Genomic DNA, 9,163 nt, shown 5'->3' on the forward strand with positions numbered 1-9,163 from the left:
GCTACGAAGGCCAACATACCATTTGCCTTCTTAACTGCCTGCTGCACCTGCATGCTTACCTTCAGCGACTGGTGCACAAGGACACCCAGGTCTCGTTGCACTTCCCCTTCTCCCAATCTATTGCCATTCAGATAATAATCTGCCTTCCTGTTTTTGACACCAAAGTGGTCAGCAGAATTGAGTGCACCCAGCACCAGCGCAGAGATGCACACCTTGGTGGGTCATTCGTGAGATAGAGTAGTGTTGTCACCTGGTGTATCACAGCTCACAAGTGAGCATCAGCAGAAGATGGAGACAGGGACAGCAGTGGAGAGTCCTCATCAGAGGCCGCAGGGTGCTCCTAGCTCTGCTCAGCTGCATGTAGACCCTGTGCCTCTGGGGCCATCCAGAAAGAGAATGCTGCTGGAACTGCAGCAACAAGTGCAGCAGTCTCTGACAGGTTTTGCATCCACGGTAACTGCGAGTTTGCAGAGAATGGAGCCGCCCATCTCAAATGTAAACAATGCCATGGTGGAGGCAATGGCGCATGAACGTGCCACCTTGGAGAGGGTGGCAACCTCCTTGGAGGACATAAGTCGCCAGACTCAACAGATCATCGTGACTCTTCTAAATAGATGGTCTGCTATGGAGGATAGATTGGCAGCTATTGTATTGATTTGTATGTGGGTTCAATGACGACACATTGATGAAAGAGAATGTCTTTTAATCTAAAGTAATTCAACTCAGTTAACAGCATTACAGGAGACACCATCTTAGAGATCCATCTAAAACGAAACTAAAACTAAACTGCCTCTCTCACATGCCCTCTGCTGGTAAGGCATAAATAATCAAACAGGCAAATACGCTGGTAAGGCATCATAATCAAACAGGCAAATACCATCACTATTTGCTGATATCATTACATCTCCCTTTCTTAAAACAAAAGTATTTTACTTTTATCTAACAACATGTTTTCTTTGTATTACTCTGCATTTTAACTGTAACACTTAATGAACTTACATTATCATTATCATTATCAAGGTTTTTTAACCTTGATTTGTGTGTTCACATGAAATATGTAAATACACTAGAACTTGAAGAGAGAATAAGATTACATTACTTCCTTCGATAACAAGAGTCCTTAAACTTGCTCAATGAGTCTCACCGCTACTTCCCTCAAGACCCTAGGATGCAAGCCATCAGGTCCAGGGGATTTATCCGTTTTAAGTCCCATTATTTTACCAAGTACCACTTCCTTAGTGATTTTAACCGTATTTAGTTCCTCCCCCCCTAGAGCCCCCTGTTTGTCCAGTGTTGGGATATTCTTAGTGTCCTCTACTGTAAAGACTGATACAAAATAATTGTTCAGTGTTTTTGCCATCTCCATGTTTCCCACCATTAATTTCCCGGTCTCATCCTCTAAGGGACCAACATTTACTTTAGCCACCCTTTTACGTTTTATATAACTATAGAAACTTTTACTGTCTGTTTTTATATTTTTTGCGAATTTACTTTCATAATCTATCTTCCCTTTCTTAATCAATCTTTTAGTTATTTTTTGCTGTCTTTTAAAGACTTCCCAATCTTCCATCCTCCCACTAGATTTGGCTACCTTATATGCCCTTGTTTTTAGTCGGATACTATCCTTAATTACTTTACTTACTATCCTTAATTACTTTAATTACTTTACTTTAATTGCTAGGGGGATGGAATATAAAAACAGGGAGGTATTGCTGCAGTTGTACAAGGTACTGGTGAGACCGCATCTGGAATACTGCATACAGTTTTGGTGTCCATACTTAAGAAAAGACATACTTGCTCTCGAGTCAGTACAAAGAAGGTTCACTCGGTTAATCCCGGGGATGAGGGGGTGGTCATATGAGGAGAGGTTGAGTAGATTGGGACTCTACTCACTGGAGTTCAGAAGAATGAGAGGTGATCTTATTGAAACATATAAGATTGCGAAGGGGCTTGATCAGGTGGATGCGGTGAGGATGTTCCCAATGATGGGTGAAACTAGAACTAGGGGGCATAATCTTAAAATTGGGGGCTGCTCATTCAAAACTGAGATGAGGAGAAACTTCTTCACTCAGAGGGTGGTAGGTTTGTGGAATTTGCTGCCCCAGAAGGCTGTGGAAGCTACATCATTAAATAAATTTAAAACAGAAATAGATAGTTTCCTAGAAGTAAAGGGAATTAAGGGTTACGGGGAGCGGGCAGGAAATTGGACATGAGTCTAGGTTAAGAATGGTCATGGCCCTGTGGGTAGTGGAGTGGGCCCAGGGGCCGTGTAGCCTTGTTCTGCTCCTACTGTGTTCTAATTCTGTGTTAGATTTCAGGAGATGGTTTTATTCCTGTTCCTGGCTGGGGTGGAGATCGCCTTTACAGAAGGTAAGTACTGTAGAAAATATAGGGACAGAGCGATCTCCTGGAAGAATTTCGATCGCCTAGATGGGTCGGAGAGGAATTTCCCAGATTTTTTTCTCCCAAATTGGCCATTGGGTCTTTATCTGGTTTTTCGCCTCTCCCGGGAGATCACATGTGTTCGGGTGGATGCAGAGTGATAGAAGATTTGAGGTTAGGATCAGATCAGCCATGATCTTATTGAATGGTGGGGCAGGCTCGAGGGGCCGATTGGCCTACTCCTGCTCCTATTTCTTATGTTCTTATGTTCTTATGTTCAGGAGGCTTCACGTGTCTTGAGGATTTTCTGATTGATTGTCCTTGAATCTGAGTTGTTGCCTCAGATGATGATTTCTCAGCTGTGTGATCAGGTTGTTCAACAGTATCAGTCTTTTGACTTGCTGTGGCTGGTCCCATGAGAAGATCCCGATGATTTCTTCGCAGAACAGTACCCTCATCTGTCTGAATGGTGTATGATCTTGGTTGAACTTCACTCAGGACAGTTCCCTTCTGAGTCCATATGTTTGTTTTGCCTTTGAACCTTACTTGGTCACCAGTGTGGAGTTCAGGTAGGTTTTGTGTTCCTCTGTCATAGTAGTACTTTTGCTTTTCTTTCTGTTGTTCTTTGAACTTCCTCACTTTCTCCCCCTCTTTTGTCTTCAGGAGGTTCTCCGGGATGGGTAGGTTTGACCTTAGCAGATGTCCCATAAGGAGTTGGGCTAGTGACATACCACACTCGAGCGGCGTTGTGCGGTGTACAAGCATGCTCTGGTAGAAGTCAGTTCCACTGTCTTTTGCCTTGTACATCAGTCTTTTCACTGTCTGGACCGATTTTTCCACTAGTCCATTGGACTGTGGAAAGTGAGGACTTGACGTTGTGTGGACAAAGTCCCACTCTTTGGCAAAGTGTCGGAAACTTGCATTGTAAAACTGGGGTCCGTTGTCTGTGAAGACCTCACTTGCCACGCCATGTCTGGAGAATATGGCTTTCATACATGTTATCACAGCATCTGCAGTGGTGGTGTACAGTCTACAAACCTCTGGATACAGGGAGCAATAGTCTGTGACTACAAGATAGTCCTTCCCTTGACATACGAATAGGTCAGCGCCTACCTTCTGGTAAGGTCTGTTTGGCGCTGGGTGTGGCTTTAGTGGTTCGACCGGATTGCTTGCTCGATATTTCAGGCATATTGTGCAGTTTGACACCTCATTTGTCACATCTTGGTTGATTCGTGGCCAGTACATCACCTCTCGTGCTCTTTTCTTACACTTTTTGATTCCCAGATGTCCTCCATGGATCCTTTTTAGCATCTCTTTTCTCAGACTCTTTGGGATAACTATTTTACTTCCTTTGTAGATGATGTCTTCGACCACTGATAGTTCCGCCCTGCAGTTCCAGTACTCTGCCATGTCAGGTGAGCAGTCTTGCTTCATGTTGGGCCATCCATCCAAGATGCTTTTCCTCAGTCGTCTCATTGTTTCATCTTTGTTTGTCTCAGTCTTTATGAGCTCCATTTTTGCATCTGCTATGGGCAGTGCACTTGTGATCATGTCCACGTAAGCGTTCACTTTTTCATCCATTTTGGTGATTGCGGGCTCTCCTGGGTCAACAGCTCTGGACAACGTGTCTGCTGTATACATCAGCTTACCCGGTGTGTACGCAACATTCAGTGTATAGCGTTGCAGCCTGATCATCATTCTTTGTATTCTAAGCGGACAGCTATTTAGTGGCTGATGGAACAATGCAATCAAGGGCTTATGGTCAGTCTCTACACTGATTGCTTGTCCTGACACAAACTGGTGAAATCTTTCACAGGCGTATGTGATGCTGAGCAGCTCCTTTTCTATTTGAGCATATCGCGTCTCCGCGTCTGTCATTGAGCACGATGCATGTGCAATAGGCTGCTAGTAGTCATATTTTTGCAGAAGAACGGCACCGAGCCCACTCTGTGATGCATCTGATGATATCTTGATGGGTCTCGCTGGGTCATAAAACCTCAGAACTGGTTCATCTGTGAGCAGTTTCTTTAGATCGCTCCATGACTTCTCATGCTCATGATTCCATTCCCATTCTATGTTCTTTTCAGTTAGTCGTCTCAGTGGCGCCATCTTTTCTGAGAGGTTGGATATGAATTTACCCATGTAGTTGATCATTCCATTAAACCTCTGCACGTCCTTTTTGCATTGTGGCTTTGGCATATTCTCAATGGCGGACACCTTTCTGGGATCTGGTCTGATGCCCTCACTGCTAAGGATATCTCCCACGAATGTCAGTTCTGTCACCTCGAGCTGGCATTTCTCTCTATTCAGCTTCAGGTTTGTTTTCCTTGTTGCTTCCAGCACTTTTTTCAGTCTCTCGTCATGCTCAGTTCTCGTGGTTCCCCACACTATGATGTCATCCATTGATGTATCAACTCCCTCCAGGTGCTCATAGATCATATGGATAGTTTTGTGATACACTTCAGGAGCTGAGGCAATGCCACATGGTAACCTTAGGAATCTGTATCTGCCAAATGGACTGTTGAACGTGCACAGTCTTGAACTTGCCTCGTCCAGCTTCATTTGCCAAAATCCTGATGATGCATCTAACTTGCTGAAATACTTTGCATTTGCAAACTGTGACATGATTTCCTCATGTGTAGGAAGCTTGAAGTGCTCTCTCTTTATTGCTCTGTTTAGATCTCTTGGATCCAGGCAAATTCTGAGCTTTCCATTCTTTTTGTCCACAACGACAAGGGAACTCACCCACTCAGTTGGCTCATCTATCTTCTGAATCACATTCAGGCTTTCCATCCTGTCCAATTCTGCCTTCAGTTGCTTTTGAAGAGCAAACGGAACTTTTCTGCATGGATGTATGACCGTTGGCATACTTTTATCTACTCTGATCATGTGTTCTCCTGGAAGGCAGCCTAGACCCTTAAATAGGTCGTTGTACTCTTTCATGAGTTCATCATAGACTGTCTCTCCTTCGCTTTCCACAACGAGGACTCTCTTTACCAGGTTCAGTCTCTCACAGGCTTTTAAACCTAGTATGGCTTGCACATCCTTTGGCACCACGATTAATGCTAGCGTGTGCTCTCTGTCCTTGTGTGTCACTTTGACAATGCATTTTCCTTTCACTGGTATATCAGTACCTGAGTATCCTGTCACTTTCACTTTTATTCCATGTATCTTTGGTCTGGGTCTAATTTTCTTAAAATCAGTCTCTGATATCACATTAACTTGTGCTCCAGTATCCAATTTAAATGGAATGTGTATGTCATTCACTTTTAGTGTCAACATCCAGTCTCTTTTATGTTTTTTGTTTTCAGACACAACATCCACATAGAACTCCTCTATCTCGCCTTCATCTACTGCATGGACCTTGCTTTGTTGCGCTTGGTTCTTACAGCAACGGGCATAATGGTTGTTTTTGTTGCAACTATTGCATGTTTTACCATATGCTGGACACTTTTTTGGTGGATGCTGTGTACCGCATCGACTACATGACTTTCGATTGCCCCTTTCATTTTTGTTCGCTGGCCACGCCTCTTTTTTCACATTGGCGCTCTTTTTGTTAAACGGTTTGTATCCGTTCTTTCTCACTGCATCCACGTTGCAGCTACTGTCACTGAACAGCTCCTTTGCCTGCGACTTCACAGTCTCTGTAGCCCTACACAGTGCTATGGCTTTTCCCAGGTCTAGATCTTGCTCTCTTAGCAGTCTTTCCCTTAGACCATTATCTGGAATACCACACACCAGTCTGTCTTTTATCAGCGAGTCTGTCAGTCCCCCAAATTCACATGTTTTGCTTCTGTTTCTCAGTTCAGTCACATATTGATCAATAGTCTCTCCCGTTTTCTGTACACATGTGAAAAATCTGTGCCTCTCAAACGTCACGTTACGTTTAGGTATGCAGTAGGCCTCAAATTGTTCCATTATTTTATCCAACTTCATTTTGTCTCCATCAGCAGCGAATGTGAAGTTATTAGACACCTCCAGCGCTTCATCACCCACGATATGTAAGAACACCGACGCTTTCATTTTATCACTTTTCTCGTCAGCTCCGATTGCCGCTAAATACAACTCCAAACGTTGTTTGAATCTCCTCCAATTTTCAGCCACATTACCTGTCAACTGAAGCTTCGCTGGTGGGTGTAATCCTTCCATTTTTTCACTTCGTTAGCTATTCTCCAATGGTAAGTAACGATGTTCTCTTTTGGCTTGCTAATATGTGGAGAGCTGATTTAACTTCAGATTTTTCCTCTTCATCTCTTTCAATCACTTCTGACACCATGTATTGATTTGTATGTGGGTTCAATGACAACACATTGATGAAAGAGAATGTCTTTTAATCTAAAGTATGTTCAACTCAGTTAACAGCATTACAGGAGACACCATCTTAGAGATCCATCTAAAACAAAACTAAAACTAAACTGCCTCTCTCACATGCCCTCTGCTGGTAAGGCATAAATAATCAAACAGGCAAATATGCTGGTAAGGCATCATAATCAAACAGGCAAATACCATCACTATTTGCTGATATCATTACAGCTATTGAGGAGAGATACCAGAGGTACATGGACATCCCCGTTATGAGGACTGTTAGTACAGAGATGGGTCCTCATGGCCCCACTGATGTGCAGCAAGGTGCTCTCCAGCTACTTGCTAGCAGTGAAGTGCGGGCGACCCATTAGAGTGCTGTTGGTGGTAGACAACAAGGAAGTGTGGGCTCCTCTCCAAGCACTCACATTCCCATGCCACTGCGGAGCCCTTGGTCAGAGCCCCAGATTCCTCACCCAACTGAGATGGCCGTCTCAGCCCCTGCACAGCCACAGGAGGAGCAGACTGTAGCCGAGCCCTCCCAGGCTCCCAAACCCAGAGGATGCCCGCCAAAGGTGTCGAAGCAGGAGCAGCATGAAAGTGAGCAAGGTGTCTCCACATCTGCTGAAGCCACAGGGGAAGCACCACATAGAAGCACGTGTAAGAGAAAGTTAACACACCAATAGTCACAAGGGTAGTCACTTGGGTGTTTAGACGTAATACATATTTAAGATTTTGATTGGCATTTCAATTGTAATAAAGAAATGCGATGGCAAACATTCAAAAAGTTGGCCTATGTGTGCCCAGAAATGGAAGTGTCACTGTGAGGTGTCAGGGTGCCTTTCATCTGTAATGATAGGAACACACAGTTTATTGTACAGATTGTGTATGGTGTGTTAAGAAGGTTGCAGCCACATGTGTTTGCTTCATAAACTTAAGCAAATCTGGCATGGATTAGTGCATCCCTTGCATCACGGCCAACAATGTGCTCGTGTGCTGGTGGTACTGGCACATCCGCCTCCGCAAGGTCTTCCTCCTCCTCCTCTGAGGAGGAGGCTGTGCGCTGAGCCACTTGTTCCTCAGGCAGAGGTAAGCCATGCTGCTGTGCGATGTTGTGCAGTGCACAGCAGACCACGATGATTCTGGAGACCCTGGCTGGTGCATACTGTAGGGCTCCACCTGATCTGTTGAGGCATCTGAATCGCATTTTGAGCAAGCCAATGGTTTGCTCGATGATGGCTCTGGTGGAAATGTGGCTGGCATTGTAGCACTCCTCAGCTTCATTTGATGGCTTCCTCAACCTGCATCATTAGCCACATCTTCAGGGGATAGCCCTTGTCTCCAAGTAGCCATCTAGAAAGTTGGGTTGGCAGATTGAAGAGCTGAGGCACAGTAGACTGCCGTAGGATGAATGAGTCATGGCAACTGCCAGGGAACTTGGTGCAAACATGCATGATGTTCTTCCTGTGGTTACAAACCAGCTGGACGTTAAGGGAGTGGAAGCCCTTGCGGTTGACAAATACAGCTGGGTTGTGATGGGGTGTCCTAATGGCCACACGTGTGCAGTCTACGACACCCTGCACCCTTGGCAAGCCTGCTATATTTGCAAAGCCAACCGCATGCACGGCTACACTTGCTTCTTCGGTGGAGAAGTGGATGTAATTGTGCGCCTTTGCAAAGAGGGCATCGGTAACCTGCATGATGCAAGTGTGTGCGGCCGACTAGGAGATGCTGCTGATGTCTGCTAATGATCCCTGGAAGGAACCTGAAGCAAAAAAATTGAGGGCGGAGTGACTTTGACAGCCACTGGTAAGGAGTGTTCACCCGCTCCTCTGGGCTCCAGGTGTTGGTGCAGCATTGTGCAGATGTCAGCGACTACCTCTCGCGAAAGTCTCAGCCTCTTTTGGCACTGCTGCTCAGTCATGTTGAGGAAGATCATCCTCTGTCTGTAAACCCTGTGTTGGGGGTATCTCCTGCGGTGAGGTGCAGTCCTGTGCTGACGCCCTCTGCCCTGTGCAGCATTAGGTGGGTGAGGAGGAGGTTGGCACTCCTGTTGTTGCTGCTGCTGTTGTGCTTTGTCCTATTGCTGCCGCGGCTGCTCTTCCTCCGATTCTGAGGGCCAGGATGAGAGGGTATAAATGGTTCCCATTTGTAATGTATATACCTTTAAGTAGGGAACTATCTTTTACAGCTCATGTGTACTGTAGTACCGGCAGTGACCACACCTGTATATAGCCCTGAGTAGTAATCTGTACAGATCAGTTCCACTGTGAGCCACGTTGAGTAAACACCTGTTGTACCGTTCTCCGCAGTCTGTGTCTTATTATACACGGACACAACATTGACGACGAGGCAAGTTTGAACCTACCTGCAACTCTGCATCACCTCCCGGGGATTCGTTCCCGGAGATCAGTGGATTGGAGGTCAAGGCCAGAGACTCGGGCGTCGACCACGGGCAACTGCCCAGTCATCCAGCAGA

The sequence above is a fragment of the Somniosus microcephalus genome, chromosome 2, assembly GCF_052327205.1.
Source record: "Somniosus microcephalus isolate GS21.2 chromosome 2, FLI_Smic_1.0, whole genome shotgun sequence".
NCBI lineage: Eukaryota > Metazoa > Chordata > Chondrichthyes > Squaliformes > Somniosidae > Somniosus > Somniosus microcephalus.